This window comes from Ursus maritimus, unplaced genomic scaffold, assembly GCF_017311325.1.
Source record: "Ursus maritimus isolate PB19 unplaced genomic scaffold, ASM1731132v1 scaffold_16, whole genome shotgun sequence".
NCBI classification, from domain to species: domain Eukaryota; kingdom Metazoa; phylum Chordata; class Mammalia; order Carnivora; family Ursidae; genus Ursus; species Ursus maritimus.
Window position 1 is genome coordinate 55,884,112 of NW_024424008.1, and position 19,983 is coordinate 55,904,094.

At 44.2% G+C, this 19,983-nt stretch overlaps 1 long non-coding RNA gene across 1 annotated transcript in view; it reads right to left on the reverse strand.

Annotated features, from left to right (window-relative positions):
• Positions 1 to 12,000: 12,000 nt before the first annotated feature.
• Positions 12,001 to 19,983, reverse strand: part of LOC121102930 — a 202,441-nt gene continuing 194,458 nt past the window's right edge. Inside the window, exon 3 of the long non-coding RNA XR_005835085.1 lies at positions 12,001 to 12,212. This is a non-coding gene — a long non-coding RNA (uncharacterized LOC121102930). The remainder of the gene's footprint in view (positions 12,213 to 19,983) is intronic.

Sequence of the window (19,983 nt, forward strand, 5' to 3'; positions counted from 1 at the left end):
TTTGCCTACCTCTATTTATTCCAATGTTTTATAAGTAGTTTTGTTTTGTTTTGTTTTAAATAGGTTCCTCATCAGGCATACAGCCCAACATGGGGATCTAACTCACGACCATGAGATCAAGACCTGAGCTGAGGTCAAGTCAGACACTCAACTGACTGAGCCACCCAGATGTCCCTATAGGTAGTTTTCTATAAATAGTTAAGTGAATGTAAATGAGTTATTGGACTGATCTACCTGTTCCAGTATACCATGAGGCCCTCAAAAGCAAGAGAACATTTCATATGCTATCTAGCATATCACAAGTATTTGATTAATGCTTTATATAGGGAAGAAGGAAGGGAGATGGGAAAGAAGAGAAGGAGGGACCTTTAAGAGAGGTAGGGAATATAGGAGAAAAGAAGGTCTTGGCAGGAAGTCCTCCTTTTAACAAATTTAATAATGTTCAATTCTAGAGATGCTGAGATGATTTGCAAACAGATGGGTTTAGGGACTGGATACCAGGAGAAAGACCAGGGGCAGGTACAGACTTGGGAGATTCAGTCTGTGGGTGGTTGAAGGCAGGAGAGTAAATGCAACTGCCTTGGGAGGATGTTCAGAAACAGGAGAAGTCAAGGAAAGATTGATTCCTGGGGGACACCAATATTTAAGGGGCAGGCAAAAGCATGCCCAGGAAAGGAGAATGTGCTTCCTTCCCTGAACCTAAGTATGGTTTCAAAATCTCTCACATGTGACCTGAATAACTAAGAACATTCCATCTCTCCTTCAAGGGGCAACAAACTAGGTTAAGTAAATGTTATTGAGTCATATGCCAAACAGCTGTGTCCTTCCCAGTCTGATTTCTCACCACTGTTCCATAGGAGACTTGGCCTAGTCTCCCCTCTCTCCCCAATTACAGGCTCTGTTCCTCTTCCTCCTCCTCCTCTTCCTCCACCCCCACTCTTCAATCTTGGAGTATTTCCTTATGCCGATCTTCCCATCTGAACTGTCCTCGTTCTTCCTTATTTATCCAAAATCCTCAGCCTCCAATGCTTCTAAGATCTGCTCCCCACATGAAACCTCCCTCGGTCATTCCAGTTCACAGTGACATCCCTGTTCTCTCATGTGTATGGATTTGTGTTACCCACACTTACACCGTCTTGTTTGTTGGCTTGGTTGTTCTTAAACTGACCCATCAGCTCGGTCGGTTCTCCTCCAGAAAAGAAGTTATGTCCTAAGACACAGTCTCATGTCTTAACTGCCCGAACTCATAACTGGACAGTGTGTGCACAGTCTTGTCTCCCTTACTCTGAGAGCTTTTCCCCCACTGCCTTTCTAGCGACTCCTGGACTGGCCCGAGAGTAGAGCTCAGACTTTGGTGTGGGTGGTCTGACATCATCTGGATGAACCGGATAGCTACTGAACAGTAAAAGCTCTCCTTTGGCCTCAAAGAGTTAAAACAGTTCCTACAGGTTTCAATTTCCAGAGAGGTAGCTCTTTCAAGTCAAAGTTAGCAGAGATAATTCATTCCTAAATCAGAAAATTCAGTTAAGATCAGTCAAGTGCAAGGCACAGAAGGGATGTCGGCAAACAATGTTTTCTCTTTTAAATGGGTTAAGTTGGTGACTTAGGGACCCAAACAGGACTCTTAATCCTGATAACTTTGGAATCTGACATACAGAGTCTGGCTATTGGGGACAAACATGCCCGTGGGCTGGGGAATAGCAGGTTGGGCAAGCTCTAGGTAAGGCTGCTCCATCTGGTCATGGAGGAGACTGGTGGGTGGTAGATGTGGCCTCTTGGCTGTAGCTCTCTTCTGGGCCCCATATGCACACTCACACTGTGTGCTAAACCAACAACAGGCAAGTCCCTGACACCAAGACCTAGGCTCAGGCCTCACAGTTGCCTTGAACTCTAATAAGTTCGTAGAATTCTGGGTGTTTCCAGAATTAGATAGAAGCCCCACGTTTTCATGTCTTATGAAAATTCCTTTTGGAATGACCTATTTAAGGCTGACTCAGTCAGGGCCAGTCTTGCTTTGCCTCGAGTCTACATTGCCAAGTGGAGCATATATGTCCAAGAAAGAGGGACAATCACATTAGCCACCATTGGAGGGTGATATCAGTGTGCCAGGCAAGGCACTAGGGCATTTACAAACACTATCAGTGCCAGGAAAAGTGGGTATGGTTACCTCCATTTTGCAGAGAAGCAAACTGGTTAAGGCAACCCAGACTTGTTTTCAAATACCAATTCCACCATTTTCATTTAAATCTGTCCTGAGAGCCTACTGTGAGCTGAGCACTGATCTAGGGATGCCACATCAGTGAATACAACAGAGCAGATCCCTGCCATCACTAAGTTTATGTCTTGTAGGGGAGTGGGAAGGAAAGGGAGGGAGGGACCTATCAAGCAAATGATAAGGTATTCTAAATAGAGCAATTATAAATAATAACAGAGGGATGTGATTGGGAGAGCAGCCGGCAGCCACATATACTTTAGATACTAATGTGTCCTAGGTCACAAACCATTTATTTGCTGGAAAAAGTTATTTAACTTCTCTGGACCTCTGTGTTCCCATCTGAGCAGTGGGTATACTAATTTTGCCTGCTTCATGGTCACTGAAGAATTACGTGAGCTGTGAAGTGCCAAGCACACTGTAGGTACCTGACAAGTGCTGGCTCATTACTATTAGATTGAATGACTTACCCCAGATCACTCCCACAGATGGGTCACCTCCTGCCTGCAGGGACAAGGGGCTGGCAGCAAGGGCTGCCTTCTTTTTTGTTAGGCTTGGAGGAAGCACACAGGCTTCAGGGCCAGAAAGAGCTGACTTCAAATCCAGATCCATCCCTTACTACCTTTTTGGGGGGACGTCTGTCATCTGTAAAATGGTATTACTACCACCTATCTCTCCCAACTGGCACGTAGATTATTCACTCATGAGATGAACATTTACTGAGTTCTCACAGGAATTGTGCACATTTAGTGCACTCAATAGGTAAGTTTCCTCCTTCCTGTTGATATGAAGGCCATGAAACTAGCAAAGGCCAGGTTTTTATGATCTGGTCTCCCATGAGATCAGAATATGGTTATAGCACCTGTTGCCTATGAGGCATTGAAAGAGAATGATGGGAAGTCTGGATAATGCCATCATATCTGGTGGGCACGATATTCGTTCATTTGGCACACATTTCTCAAGTGTCCATTGTCTGCTATGTCTGGGGGTGTCAAGATGACCAGAGCTCAATCCCTGTCCTCCAAGTCTCATGGTCAAGTGGATAAAGCACACTTAAGAACAAATGATGGCAACAACTTAGGGCTGTGCTAGCGGTGTCAGCAAGATACTTTAGATGCACAGAGAAGAAACATGCTTAATACCATCTAGAGAGGGCAGGGAAGGCTTTGTGGAGGCAGTGACCTTTGAGCTGAAGGATGAATCATTTTCCAGGCTTAGTGAAATGCTGTAGAAAGGAGATGCTGCAGGCAGAAGTAACAGCCTATACCAAGGCCAGGAAGGGAAACAGCATAGGAGTTGAGCCTGGCTGGAGCTCAGAGCAAGATATAGAAGTGAAAATGAAGGGAAACAGGGCTGAAAATGTGGGTGTCATCCAAGGAGTGGGGGCATCAGACAAGTCATGGTGAAGCTGATGTGTGAACTGAAGGGTTCCTGACGCTGTCGGGAGAACCCACGAATTGTGAGGGTAAATGAATGAATGATGAATGAATGAATGCTCCATCTGACACTTGACATTTCAGAAAGTGCTCTTGTCTATAGACTGTTTCACTTAAAAGATGGGGGAAATTATTGTGCTTCACCACGGAGTTTTAAAAAGTCTTTATCTATGGCATCATCCATGAGACCTGACATCGTTTACCCAGAATCACTTTGTAAGTAGTGGTACGGCAGGGAGAAGGTTGAGGAGCTGCCCTGACGTCGGCACTCTCCCAAACCAACTGACAATCCTAGAGCACACGTTGCTGTGCTCATACTTCATGAGCCCCAACTGACTTTCTGTGAAATCCTGCTGCTTTCCACGTCAGGGGCTGTGTCTCCACTGATAGCTAGGAGCTCACAGGTTGGAGGTCTCCAAACGTGCAGTGAAACAGAGAGGCCACTAGGCCCAGCATAGCAGCTAAAAGTTCATGCTCTGGGATTGGTCTGAGCCTAAATCCACAGACCATCACTTAGCAGTCATGTAACAGGACGAGTTCCCTAAACTCCAGATTTCAACTTTCCCATGTGCAGAGTGTTCACCTGTCCCAGTTCACGCAGGGATAGCCCAGGATTATGACTGCTGCCCTGATGTAATCAGTGACAGGGCCTCCTTTTACTCTCAAAACTGTCCCAGTCTAGATGATAACTTAATTGTATGACCACTCATTCATCTGCCCTGTCTCTCTTTTAAGATTGCCAAGTAGATGAGATGCAGTAACACTGTCTTAGGACAGTTTGTAGGGCACGCGTCACACAATGGAAACAACTAATGTAAACAGTGGAGGACGTTTTGGCTCAGATAACTAAAAATAATTATTTTCAAGTTTAGTGTTATGGAATGCATATTTTGTAGGTGGGCACGGATTTCTCGGTAACGTTACTCCACCTCCTCCTCTTTAAAGCCAGTCTGAAAATTTGGCTTCTGTGAGCATAGTGGGGTGAACAGAACATGGGGTTTGGAGCCAGAAGACTTCCTAGCTGACACTGGACTTCCTGGACATGAGTTCCCTTGTCGCTCATACGTCGCTGGGCTTTTGTAAGGATCCCGTGAGCCCCTCCATGTGAAAATGCTCTGTAAACACACATAGGGTGAGCAAGTGTAAAGGACTGCACTGCAGCTCCTCACAAATGGCACCTTGCTTCCAAACATGTGCAAGACTGACCTCTGGTCCTAATCTTCTATGGGGACCAAAATGCTGACTGTTGTCAAGAATAACAGGATGTGCCCAGAAGGTGAACGTGAAAGGGGAAGAGAGATCAAGGTGTGGTTTAGGATTACTAAGGGATATAGGCGATAAATGTGACAATGAAGAATTCCCAATCACGGGGTGACCGGAGTGACAGTGGAGGAGAGCGGTTGGGGAACATAGACCTTAGACTGAGACGGCTTGGCTTTGAGGATTCAATGGGACAATGAAATAATGAAGTGTAGTACCCACCATACAGAAAGTGCTCAATTAGCAGAAGCTCTTCCGGTGACTACCCTGTGCCAGGCACCAGGCTGGGGGACGCCTTCTCCCCAGGGGAAGATTGAGGACCCTCAGATTCAGGGTCCTGGGGACTGACTCCTTATTGCCACCGTGCTGCAGCTGTCGGTCTGAACAAGGGAGGAGGTCAACTATCTGAGCAACAATTGGTGGCCAAGGGTGATTCAGTAGGATGCAGGGTCGGATTATGGCCTGTACATGGTAGATTTCCCTCATAAACTGCTCATAGAGAAAAGCTTTTCACCAACATGGGATGTTGTTCTTTGTAGTCCCAGGGTGTTGAGGGCAGGAGGGTCCCCAGGGGAAAGGGTCAGAGGGAAGGAAGTCTGGCTACTTCCTGAACTGCTGGAAGTGCTCCCCTGGGCTTTTGACATGTGTTGCTTTTGTTCACACTGTCAGGTCAGGGAAGCTCTGCACATGCTCGGTAGATACACTTTGGGAGGTTCTGCTAACTCTTGGCGCTATGTCTTGGAGCCCCACGGATGGTTGCACAATTCTACAGGCTATGTCCAGGCCATATGATGGCTGTCAGTGGTTAACCTGAGGATTTGCTGTACCTGCCAACTGCCCTTCCAAAAATGGGCCAATCTCATAAAGGTGCAGCGTGGGGGAGTATCTCTGTGGTGATGCACAGTTCTGAACGTGTGCGGGAGTGGATCCACTGATCTCTACATGTGAAGAAATTATATAGAGCTAGCGTGTGCGTGCACACACACGAACACACAAGTACGTGTAAAAACTGGCAAAATCTGAATAAGGTCTGTAGATGTCAGCTTCCTGGCTTTGATATTGTACCAAAGTTACATCAAATGCTACCTTTGGGGGAAGCTGGATGAAGGGTACATAAGACCTCTCTGTACTGTTTTTGCAATTTTCTCTGAGTCTATAATTATTTCAAAAAAAATTTTTTTTAAATGGATCAGGCTCAAAACAGGCTAGTTACCCTATGTATTCCACTATTTACATTTGGGTAGGTAATAGGAAAATTAAATGAGTTAATACATACAAGAGCACCTAGAACAATGCCTGTTTATTTTTACTGCCTTCAAATTCACTTAACCTACTTTCTTAGATGTTTATTATTATTATTTTTTTACAACCTCCAGGGTCCTTCTGTTAAAGTCTTTGGAAATGGGCCTTAACTTGTAGTAACTTACCCAGTCCTGCTGTGCCTAAGAGCAGTATTTCTCAGCCTTTAACTGCAGGCAAATCACTTAAGATCTTATTTTAAAATACAGGTTCTGACGCGGTTGGTCAGTTCGTCAATAGATAAAGTTTCTGGGAGCTTTCATTGACAAGAGATGACATGAGCCTTCTTATGCAAGCTCCTGCCATAAATATTTCTACAGCCCAGAGAAAGAGGATGTATTTGGGGAGCCCTGCGGAAAGAGGGTGAATCCTTGTGACTGGGGTAATTCCTGCCTCCCCAAGCCAGGAAAGGCACTGGGAAGGTGGACTCCATCACTTTACACATACTATCTCATTAATTCTCATTTATACATTCCATTGCTGTGACCTTAACCCCAATGCTATACTAGACTCTGAGAAAAGAAAGAGAAGTCAGCTGGACACCCTGCCCTCAAGAAGCCTCAGCGGAAGGTATGTAATCACAATGCCATGTCCTGGGTGCTAGCAGAGAAATGCACGTGTGCTCCGAGAGCCCAGAAAAGAGGGTTTCGGTCAGATCAGGGATCAGGGAAGACTTCCCAGAGAGGGTGGCCCTCACACTGAATCTGCAAGAAATTGTAAGAATTAGCAAGGCAGGTGACAGGAGAGGGAAGGGAGGGAAGCACCCTGCCATGCAGGGGAGACAGTATGAGCAATGGCTCAGGAGTTTGAGAGATGAGAGTTTCTGCTCGGGACTCGCCAGAGGTAGATGTGCCTGGGACAGGCCTGCTGTGGCACAGTGGCGGGAGATTCGTCAATAAGCATGGCCAAATTGCTTGGGGAAGTTCTGGGTGAAATAAAACTGGACCAACATTTCTGCGCAGGGCATATCAGAGCCGGTGGTATGTTCTTCACATCACAAGTGTCCCAGAGGGATTATCAGACACAGCATTTCCCACCCTCGTGGTACAGAAACCCTTTGCTTCAAGACATCGTGCGGGCCACAGATTCTCTCCAACACGCTTGGGAAACACCGCGCCATGCAGAAACATTATGATCAAGACAACATTAAGATATTTTTCAGGGGATCCAGAGTGCTAGGTAACCCTTACTTTTCCCACAGTTTCAGGGCCAGCTACTGAATCATGCTGCGTTTGATGAAAGTAGTCTCCCCATCAGTGTCTGCAGCAGAGCATCAAGGGCTCAGCAACCTCTCCTTCTGTTAGCACCCAGGCATCTGCTGAGCCATGGGGCCGGCTGAGCGGCCCGCCTCCTCTTGCTCCACCAACTCACCTTCCCAGCTTTCTGCCAAAATTAGAGACAGACACGGCATCTTCCACTGTGAAAAGAAATGTTTTGAGTAATGCGATGATTACTCAAAAGGAGAACAATGAAAAATAAAAAATTAATCAAATCTTGAAATATAACCAGAGCTGGGGAATTGGTGAAATTGTATTTTGTTTTCATAATAAGAGCAGGACTGATGATTTTATTATATATGTATAATGTTACATATTTCAGAATGCTGGAGTGGGCAGAAAATACTCTGGAGTCAATTTGAGCCCTGAAAAGGAGATCATAACAAATCACAAGCTCAATCCCCCCCCCGACCCTCTCTATTTCTATATGCCCCACCCCCACAGTACTCCTAAATTCTTCCAACCAAGAAAAAGACTTCTCATATGCCTTAGAGTAGAATTTACTGCCTTGGTTCTTCACCAGCCCTTCCTCGATTATCAGCTCACTACTTATGAGGGCTTTCCCAAAGTACAAGCGCTCTGAATTCAGTCCTCACGGCCACCGCACCGATGAAATGTGTGACATTCAGGCTCACTCTTGCTTCACTAGTCCTGTCTATAAGCCATCTTTGCTTACATGGACATCAGGTTTTATACTTTAGGGTTTTTATTCTTTCAAACAAATGATAAATACCAGTGGATCCCAGCTAAAGAGAAGATAGTGTCTACCTGGAATATAGAAAAAGACAGGAGATTCATCAGAGAATACGGCAGCTCCCACATCTTGAGGTGTAATTTTCAGCGGCATATTTAAGGGATTGCCGGGTTAGAATTACAAGAGCATGGATGACCGCAAGACGGGTGAGGGATAGAAGAACCGCCTCTGTAACTGACCTGGCTGAGAGCGGGTCGTACTCACATTTCCTTAGCTTGACAATTAAAATAATTTTTGCCCTCTACTCTCTCATAAATTCAGTACTCTGACGACCATCTTTGAGGAACTTGGGGTATGGGAAGTAATGGGACACCAGAATGTGATCCTAAAGTTCAGGTCTGAAAACCTTTTTCATGGTGGGGGCAGAGGAAGGACCCAGAGCCTTAACACCAAGCATCCTCTCTTTTGCCTCTGACTTCCGGACAGGTCTCCACCACTTAGTCTCATGGCCTTCACCCTCTTCACTCAGTACCTTTAAATACACACGGTCTGAATTATCTTCAGGGTCACTACACGGAACCGCCCAAGGTCGTCTTTCCGTACTTTGAAAGCCCAGCCTTCCTTTCATAATTTCGGGAAGTTTTATGGCTGTGGCAAGAGAACGAGGACACACAGCCATACACACACACACACACACACACACACACACACACACACACAGCCTCCGCGCCTGTTCTCTTTATAGGCTGCAGCACATCTGTTCATTGTAAGGCTGCAGAGACCTAAAACCTGAAATGTTGATAGAAACAGATATGTTTTATTCCATGCACTAAAAGAAAAATTAATGAGGCAAATGCTGTTTCTATGGTCAACTTGGGATGGAGAAAGTGACAACCTCCATCTATATCATTGCAATCTTGAGGCAAGAAATGAGACTAGAGAACAAAGTTGTCTAATTTTAATCCCTTTGAGAGAAAAACTGCAGTTCTATTTAGGAAGCAGCCCTTCTGAGGGCTGTGGAAAAGCATTCCAGAAATAAATACGATTGCTCCACGAATGAATGGGTACAGGCGCTCACCTGAGGTCCACCCCCTTCCCAGGGCCTATCCCTAAGTCCCCGATGAGTCAGAGGTGACAGAAAGCACCAGGGAGAGGGTCGGGCCAGGAGCCCTGCGGCAAAATTGTCAGTTTTGTTGGGTTTGAGCCAGGATGGAAAGAAGTTGGGCAGACGTCCAGGGAGGGGCTTTGTAGGATTAAAGCTCCTCTCATTGCCAGGATGGCAGTGAACGCCAGCCTGGGAGTCTGAAGGCTACACAGCAGTGTGAGGGGTTCGAGTCTCCTCAGAGCATAGACACGTAGCCTTTGACTTCCAGCAAATGGACAAAGTCTGTGGATTCGTGAAAGGAGAGAGGAACAAACTGAATGGTCTGAAAACCATGGGGTCCCAGTAGAGAAGGGTCAGCCCAGGTCTTGATGGACGAAGCACAGAGAGCTCTGACTCCAGGTCAGTGGAGCAAGATTATAATGTAACTGAGCTCCCAGAACAGGGCTTCTGTTCCTGCCTTTTTAAGCCCACTGTGGTGTTTGCATGACGTTAAGGAGAATGACTGCAATTGGAAGGGAATGAGTGGGTGGGGGCAACAGGGACATGGACGCGAGTAAGTTATAGCAGGCAGGGGTGGGAGGGCTGGACTTGGGTCATCCCGCAGTGGGAGTGGGCCAATGAGGGGATGCTGAAAGGGGACGATGGGGTGCCAGAGACAAATTTAAAAGGCTTAAACATTTGGCATGAGAGCGCCATGGGGTAGGAAGGGGCATCATTTGAGTGGAGTTGTCCATTCATTGATCAGGCATGTGCTGGGTCTCGGACGCTGCACACACAGACCCCAGAACTGGAGTGTGCTGGCCTGCCCCCCTGCCCCCGCAAGGTCCCCCAGCAAGGACTGGCCCCTGTGAGCCCCTCCCGCAACTCTTTCAGACAACAGAGGGGGCTGTGGGTCTTTGTCTGAGAGCTGGAATACTCCCCTTCATGAGTCCCTCCCACCCACCAAGCCAGAGGCTCTCCCCCTGCAGTGAGGGAACATCTGTACCCTGAGACGAAGGCCAGAACTGAACTGATTAATTAACTAATCCTTTAAAATCAGCTCCAGCTCCCTGAGTGAGAAACCAAAAAACAACAAATTGCCTCCTTTTTTTAAAAATGGAAACCTGAAGAGGAAAAACAAATTCCCTGAGAACCACTAAATTTGTCCTCTTCTTACTGGGGGCTCTTACCTTCTTGTACCAAACTCCCCTAAAAACCCATGTGCCCTTTCAAATTCCACCTGCTGTACACCTGGGCGTGGTCTAACCGGCTCCTCATCAGTCCTCTGAACATCCAGTGGGAGACAGCCCGGGGACTTTACAAATGCTCCCAGGGCCCAAGGCAAAGCCCGTGTCTGCTTAGAGTCTTGATGAGGACAGTGTGAGCCCCCAGGACATCCGGGACATCCACTGTGCTAAAGGCTACAGTGCCAGGCTTTGCAGGAAGGGCTGAGCTATTGGGGCGTTTTCCCCAAGAATAGCTCAATTAAATAAGAAAGAACCAAATTCATAAAATACAAAAATAGTTTAATGCAAAACTGCTCCCGCCACTGGGAACTGGAGAAAGTTGCAGCTCCAGAGACAATTTTATAGGGTCTCCTGGCATTGTGGAGCTTATTAAAATCATAGATCACAGAGCTGAGGGTGGAGGGAATTTCAGCCCTACTTCCATTATTCTCCCTATTCCCCTAAGTAAAAGAGTCACTTTAATCTCTCGGTACAAGACAAGATGGTAGAAGAGGCTGCACCATCATCGTGACCCTGAACTGACCCCCATCGTGCCTGCCTGCTTCGACTTCCTCACATTTCGGATCCATTGGCCCCCAGGCCTCCATGGGAGACCATTTGATGGTCTCTCTGTCCTCAGTGATGGTTCCTGTGCTTTATCAAAACCTGCCCTGTGTCAGAAAAGTCGCCTTTCCTTATGTCTCCTTCTTCCCTTTTCCGCCACCTCTCACCCCTTGGAGAGAAGAAACCATCCGTTCTCTCTGTGATTTCCCACTCCTCCTGTCCCGTGAGTCTTCTGTTACTTCTATACTAGGCTCTGAGTCAGACAGCTGAGACTGACACCTGGCTCAGCTTTTGTACTAGTTATTTCACCTCAAGCAAATTCCCCGTGACCTACCATCAGTGTGCCCCCAGGTCTGGGGGAAAATCTCACACTCGTTATGGGGGGGGGGACCCATCCGGGTCATCATGAAGTCTGGGTTCTAGTTTCAATTCTAGAGTAATGGTGTATAGACTTGAGATGCTCTCTAAATTCCTCTGATTCTCACCATATTCCCTTTTAAGTGGAAATAAATCATATTCATTTCATAGGGTGGTCAGAAGGATTAACAATGATGATGGAAAGGCTTTGCTTCTCTAAAGCACAGAAGCCATGCAAGGTATTAGCTTCATTATTCTACCGTATTGTTGAGGTCCCTAACATGGAACCTGGGTAAGCTGTCCCTGTGTTAGGCAATGCCCAGCATATGACCTCCTTCTCTAAGGATTGATCTTTACAGACAGGCCTGGGGAACGACATTTCTCTTCCACAATCCTTCCCTCCTAGTCAAAAGTCACTGACCACAGGTGTGGTCACCTGACGTACCCAGGTGAATCATATTCTCTCACCAGGGAGTTTAGAGTTAGGATTCAGAAACCCTAGTCAATATCTGACGCTCACTTCAACTGAGGACACATAAATGTGGGAGATGAGGAATGGTTATATTTGGCCCATACACAAAGAAGCAGAAAAAGAGAGAAGTAGGAAGCAACAACCTGCGTTTACCTACTTTTGCATCCAAGGTCCAGGCTCTAGAACTATGAATGCTGCAGCAGAAGATGAACCGATGGGTCCTGCATGGGCTACGATGGGTCCAGGGTGAGCTGGTACTCGGTTGAGGGACGGCATGTAACCCCTGCCATCCAGACTTGCTTGACACTTGCAGCGAGGCCTTGGTGTCCTCCTGTTGAACATAAAGCATTTCACAGAGTGTCAACATCAGATGAAGCCACTCTGTGACCAGGATGGACCAAGACGAAAACAAGACCACTTCGTAACTATGTCTGAACACAGACAAAACGTGAACATTGTCTGACTACAGAAATGATCAAACGTTCCCCTCTCCCCCATCCTGCCTAACAGTAGTGACTGCTGACTCTTTCCCAATTATAGTCTTAGCCTGGGTTTAGTCTTCTCTCCTAGATGAGCCCATGTATTTGAAGCCACCTTTAAAATAGTGACCAACTCTCCCTATAGAGGACTCTCGGCATTTTTTAGAATGTCACTGCAAAGGATTTCAACGGTGAAAGGAAACCATTTCTATACTGTTTGTACTCTCCTGCCTTTCTCTGTCTCCATCACAGCCTCACGGCTTAATTGTTGTTAATAAAAAGTCCATTCATATGTCTCAGTGCTTCTAAGTAAAGCAATAATAGGAGTCCTGGTGCCCTGCTTCTCATCACAAGAGAACAGGGTATAATTTCTTATATTTAAGGAGACCTAATTATTAGGAAAAGAATAACATTCTTCTCACTGTTACACTGTCTTCCCTCTTGTATCCTGACGAAAAAAATAATTCGTGCATAAAAATCAATATGGAGCTTTTTTTCTGCGTACAAACACCAATACCTCCCTTAACAAAAGAAAGAAAAAAAAATCAATATTAAAACAAAGGAAAAATTGGATGGTTGATGTCTATGACTTTTTCAAATTCAGAATTTCCACATACAGAAACCTCTTAATTGAAATCTCTCTTCTGTTCAAGTTGGCATTCATCAATTATGATGACAATAAATGCTTTCTATTCTGGATGAAAGCAAACGTTCTCTGATCCCTGGAGCGCAACAATGGAACATTCATTTTTAAGTTGTTGGACATTGATCTCTCCTGAAAAAAAGTTTACGGCTTAAGAAGCAGAAACTATTCCTTTCTGGTCACCCCTTCTCTGCTGGACTTCTAGGGATAGACCTCTCAATTCCAAATTAAAAGCCTCACTTCTTTATGTTTTACTTTTTGGGTTTTTGAATAAGATTTCGGTTTTCAAAAGGTGTTTTCTTGTCAGTAGCAATGGACATACCCAGTCCCTGGATCTTAGATTCTAAATATCATTTCCCACTAAAAAGATCAGACCTCACTTAAAAAAACAAACAATAACCACAACAAAACACAATACAACAAAACAAAAACAAAAACACTGATTTCAGGACTGGAGAAGTAAAAGCACAGGGGGACCTACAAGCTTATGAAATCTAGTCATACCAGAGAGCAAGGAAGTGCTCAGAGACTAAGGGGTTCACACCGAAAACACTCAAAAACCAGCTTACAGGGCCCATACTGGCCAAATCAAATTTTTTTAAAAAGTCCATGTCCATAGGAGTAATCAACACAAAGGAAGAGAAGGAGCATCATGGGACAGGGAGGAAAGCCCTCTTGTACAGAAGAACGCCAGGTAAATAAAAGTGGGATTAATCCCAGAAATAGAAAATTGCTGTTTTATATCTTTAATAGGATAACTGTTTCAGGTATAGACCATGGACCCCAAGGGGTCAAAGAGGGCAGGGGAGCAGACTGTTTGGCCAGTACCAAGTATCAATTCACATTTTAATTACTAATTACAAAAAGGACAGATCTTTATGATGGAATGATCGGGTAGCCACTACCTTACCCATGGGACCCAGGTGGGCATCATTTATGGCAGGGCATGCAACATGAAACATGAAACAGCACCTGGGAAGTTACCTCAGTGATAGGAAAGACGGGAAATATAAGAAGAGATGAAATGATACATAGGCTGCAATCAGGAAAACCCAGGGTGTGGGACATTCTATAAGAAAAATGACCTGACTTCAAAAATTCAACATCACATCAAAAAAAAAAATTCTATATTAAAAGAGACTAAAACTTTGCAACATCCAAACATAGCTTATGAGCCTTGATTGAATCCTGATTGGAAAATAAACAGTTATTATACATATTTTGGGGCAAGTGGGAAAATATGAGCATGACTGGATATCAGAGCATTACTGGGAATTTCCTTAGGGATGACAACGTCCTGTGATTTTGAGGAAAATGTCCTTATTCTCAGGAAATACATGCCCAAATATTTGGGAGTTAAGTGTCATGCTCTTTGCAACTTAACTTTGAAAACGGTTCATGGGAAAAGGTAGGGAAGGAAGGGGACTGGGAGAGAGGAAGCAACAACTCTGGCAAAATGTTAAGAATTATTAAATCTAAGTGGAGGATCTATGAGATTTTATTGTTCTTTCGACTTTTCTATTGTTACCAGTTGAGTTCTCCAGGAGGCTGGCTCTGGGATGGAGGTTAGCATGGAGGTTAGCATTATTAGGGCATGCTCTCGGGATCATCACTGTCAGAGGAAGGAAGGAAGCAGGACTGGACAGAGGAAGAAGTTGGACTGGGTTGCAAACACAAGGACTCAGCTGAGCGGATCCTTCTGGGAGTTTGGAGCTGGGATGACCCTTCCTGGTTGGTCCCTGTTAGGGTGAGGGGGCAGGGCTGTTACTCCCTCTGCCCCCAACTCAGGGTGTCAAACGACTGACTGACTTCAATTCCGAATGGGGGATCTGGGTGACACAGCACAACACTCATAAACTGGAAATGTTCTGGGTTAAAAGCTTGGGGTTGGGGATGTAAAAAGAAATTGCTTTGCCCTGAAAACATTTGCTAACCACCTGCCTACATTCATTTCATCCTTATAAAACACTTCAAGTACAACAATTGGTATCCCCATTTTAGAGATGCGGGAACTGAGGCAGTGCTAATTCAAGTCACCAGCCCAAGGTAAGTGTTAGGGCTGGAATTCAGATCCAGGTGGTCTGACATCAGATGTGTGGCATTAACCCCCCGCACTAGTACACTCTGTTATTTCATTTAGTCCCCTGGAAAACATCCTTTCCTCAGAGTCCCCCCATTCCTGCCTGGTCTGTCTGTCTTGCTGCCCCAGTTGCATGAGAGGGAGTGGTTCTCATCCTGTTCCCATCTCATTGAATGAGGAAGGAGCCCAGCGTATGCATATAGGTATATGCGCATGTATACATAGTCATCGGCACATACACACTCACATATGCAATTCCACACATGTAAAATGATATGGTTAGTTCTCAAGTCTTCCAATTCCCCTACACAGACAGAACAGCTCGGCCTTATAGGTTCACACTGAGCACAGTTATATTTCTATACTAACTCAAAATTTTAGCATAATTTATCTGTCCATATGTTTGTCTTCCCCATAAGTCTGAGAGCTCGTATGGGTAAGAAGCCTTATAACTTCTTATTCTTTGTATTCCCAGTGCCTGGTAAATAGGTACAAGCCTGTTGTGTGCATTAATAAAAGAAGCAATATCAGTTGGTCAACCATATTATTAAAGGGTGACTCAGTCCAGCAGGACATGTGAGTGTGGCAAAAGGTTCTTATGTTTTCCTACCTCCTACCTACACAAACCTGGACAGTATTAGTCCTTCCAGAAAGATTTGTGTTCTTTTTAGAATGGAAATTCTTGAAACAAACAAACAAAAGTCCTTCATTTGTTCTACATAGAGACCTGTTATACTAAGAACTTCATAATTGTTTGGTATTAATCAGAAATTTTATTCATGGCCCAATTTTCAAAAATTTCTTTCCTTTACTACCCCTCAAGTGTATGTGTATGTTTTTAAATACACATTCTAGTTTATAAGAGAGGACTGGTCAATCTTTATGATATATTTACATGATTCCAGCATATGGCCATATTAATCAACATTAAATTGATTCTAACTTGTTTTGTGTGTTAGCTTCTAATTCAGCCATTTGTACAAGGATTTCTGGTATACACGCAGCCCTTCCCCTCTCCACACACCCCTCCAGGACCCTGTTGCTTTCCACTAGTGTCTTTCAATCTGGCTAGAGTGCCGTGGCCTCTTGTGCTCTTCTCTCCATACCTTGCTCTGTGGCACCAGGAGGAGGGTGGAGCAGCTTCAACCTTAGAGAAGATGGGGATCAAAGGAACTTGGATTCCTAAATTGTGGTGAGAGGAAGAGCCAGGGGTATGAGGGGAGAGAGAGATGGATGGAACTAAGGCTGTTGAGGGCTTATCATGGGCCAGGTATGTCAGACATTACATCTGTTATTTCATTTAGTCCCCTGAAAAATGTTACAGATTGTCTTCAGTTTACAGAAGAGAAAATGAGGTTCCAGTTTGCAATGTCATACAACAAGGGTGTGGCAGAACCCAAGCTAGGCATCCCTGATCCTCTCCAAGATACCTAGTTGGGAACCCTGATTCTTATGACTCACTTCCCACTGGAGGTGAATTCTTGAATAACTTCACTGAATGAAGCATTTTGAGTGTTTTCCCCCCAAGTATTTTATTTATTGTCACATAACATCCTGTATTAATAAGTCACACAATCTGTATCTCTTTCTACACTGGTGGAGATAGGCTACCACATCTCCCAGGGAGATCGTTGTGCTCTCTCTCTCTCTCTCTCTAGCTTCAAATTGGTGGAAAAGAATATCTTTCCCTTAACCCCACCCTTGGTCAAAGTCTAAGTTAAAAATCACTTGGTTGCAAATTAAAAAAAAAAAAAATCACCCTCACTCCATCTTGTCCAGACAAAAGGAACCTAGGAGACACAGGTGTCTAATGGAACCCAAGGTCAGAAAGTACAATAAGTCCTCAAAAAGGGCTAGAAACAGGAACTGAAGGGTCAGTAATGAGTAAATCAGGTTCTCTCTCATTCTCTCTCTCTCCCTTTCCCTTATTCGCTCTACACATCTGCTTCATCCTTTCCCCTCTCCATGTGTTCGACCTTCTCTGTTTGGGCTAGTACTTGGCTCATATATAATCTCCCACCTCAGCTGTCCATCATTTCTCAGTTCAAGCTTCTCATACAGCCCATTACCATTTCCCCTTGTAAATTCTTAGAAGACAGAATCTGATGGGCCCAGCCTGAATCACATGGTCACCACAATTCCATCAGTGGTGACCATAGAGGCAGATGACTTGCCTCACTGATCTCTGCTCTCTGAGGTGGAAGTGTGGGCAGGTTGTGAACAGAGTGTGGGAACAGAGAAAGCATGATGAGAGGAAGAAATGACTGGAAGTCTGGTAGAGCACAAAATATGGTAAGGTGTGAGAATTGTCAGTGATAACTGAAGAGCTCAGAACCAGACGGGACCAAACAGAGGATCCCTACTAGCACAGCTGCTAACAATGCAATCACTGTGGTGAGAAATTATTGATCCATGACTGTTTTAACCCAAAGTTGTATTTCTGGCCTTTTTGACTCTTTGATTCCATCTCTTCCTGCCAATATTTGACCCATTGTGAAATAACAAAATCCTGGAAACAGCCTGAAGGTCTATCATTATGAAAACAGTGAATCAAATTCTGGAACAGTCATTGTACAGAACACTGCACTTATTAAAAGGAATGAGTTGGCTTGATATGCATTAAGCTGAGAAAATATTCAGGATTTTATTAAATTAAAAAACATTGCAGAATAATATCTTATTTTGTAAAACAACTACTACTACAAAGCAAAGTTTTAGCCAGCTATGTGTAGATATGTGTAGGTGAGTAAGGATATACCAAACTGTGTGTTACTTTGGGGGCTGGGGAGTGGGGATTAGGGAGTGAAAATGGTAGATAATTAATGTTTTCTTTATATACCTCTGAATGACATACTGGAAAACCCACATGCCATCCTTGTAATTTTTTAAGTTTATAAATGAAGAAGAACAGTTTTTAAATTCTATATTCAAGAGCCCATCTAAATACTACCATTTCTGGCCTTTTTGGATCTCCTACCTATACATGGTGCGCTGTGCAAACTCCCACAGAACATGGACTTCTCTTATTATTCTGATATTCTGCCTGGAATGATACATGGTGCCTATTTCTCTTCATCTTACTTACACTGTAACTCCATCAAAGAGACATATTTGGACACCCCCTCCCCCCCAAAAAAAACCCAACAACATCCAAAATGGTGCATTATACAAAAGAGATACCTGGTAAAACTTTACTGAATAGGATTAACTCAGTACTTAGCAATTCTTCCAGCATGTCCTGTATGTTATCTTCAAAAAGGTAGATTCTTTCTAAGAATTTGCTTTGACCTGTAAATGCAGCAATCTCTAATTCTATAGTACAATGCCATATTATTTTCTAGCCATTGCAAGGTAATTTATATTTTGGTTTATAATTTGAGGGAAAATCAAATGAGTCATTTTTTTTAATATTGTGAGCTGATAACGCAGTGAATTCCAAGCCATCATATGTCTTTAAAATTAATTTGGGGCACCTCAGCTGACCTTGGCAGGCACAGTCCAGCAGGCCTGGGGCTTGAAAAACCAAAGCAGTGATTCACAGTGGCAGAGATGAAATGGCTCATGTCAAACTCTTCCAAATTACACTCATGCTTGACCTGCTATTCTCCTTCTGAATGCACCTCATTACTGAGAAGCCATCCTTCAAGAGACATATAGTTAAACATTTAATAAAACTGTGATCAAAATCCAGGAGCATAATTAAATCTTTGATGAAAGTGAGAGAGGGTGAGAGCAGAACCCAAGTAGAACACAGAGAACAAAGGGAAGGGGTAGGGAAGACATTTGTGTTGAGACCGTGGTCAGAAATTCTGAGACTTCCAGTGGTCCTTTGGACCATGCTTTCACTTGGCTCTGGTGGCGACAAGTTTATAGGGAACTAGAGACTAATCTCAGTGGACATTAAGAAGCTCCTGAGGAGTTAGACCAAAGCACTGTCAATAACGCAGGCACTTGAAGCTGACCTTGAACTCACCCATTGCCATACAGCAAGAATAATACGCCTTAGTGCTATATAGACTTAATAATGAAACACCATATCTATAAAGATTACTAGAATAAGAAAAGACCTGTGGAAGAGGGATTGGATAATGTATACCAAACATATATAGAGAGAACTTAGTAAGGGGCAGCAAGATACGATGAGGAAACAATGGAATGGATCCAGAGACCTGTTTCTGCCTCTGCCATGAAAATCCCCTTTTGTGACCTTGAACATATCATTCCACCTCTTAGAAGTCTCACAGGAATGTCATTTGTTCCTCACACTACAATGTACAAAAGAATTACCTTGGAATCTTATTAAAATGCAGCACCCGATTTAGTAGATCTGGGGAAGTTTTGCACCTCACAAGTTCTCGAGTGATCTGCAGACCACACTGAGAAGCAAGGAATTCAATGATCAATAGATTTCCTTCCAGCTTTAAAATTCTGCTTCCTAAAACAGCATCTCCACCTTCTCATGTAGACCCCTCTGTGTAACCCCTGCCCCAGCAGAGGGTGGCCTCTGTCTTCAGAGACTTAGTCTGCTCTCATGCCCAAGTTAACAGTGCCACAATTCTCATGATCACTTGTAATTCTCCTCTTCCACCAAATCAAGAGGAATGGAAATTGAACAACTCCTCTCATCTTCCAAGCTTAGAGGCAAGCACATATCCCCTTTTTATGTTAGGAGATTCTTCTGTTTGTCATTTGGAAAACTGACAAGGGCAAGTGACAAACACTTCAACCAACTTGTTGATATTCTAGACATTTCCTTTCAGTGCTTTTTCCTATATACATACAAAGATACATGTTTTTTTCAAAATGGGAATTATAGTGAATATATAGGTTCATGCTCACTACCGAATTATATTTTCTCATTTCATGAAAAATCTTCAAAATTGTGATTTTAATGACTTCA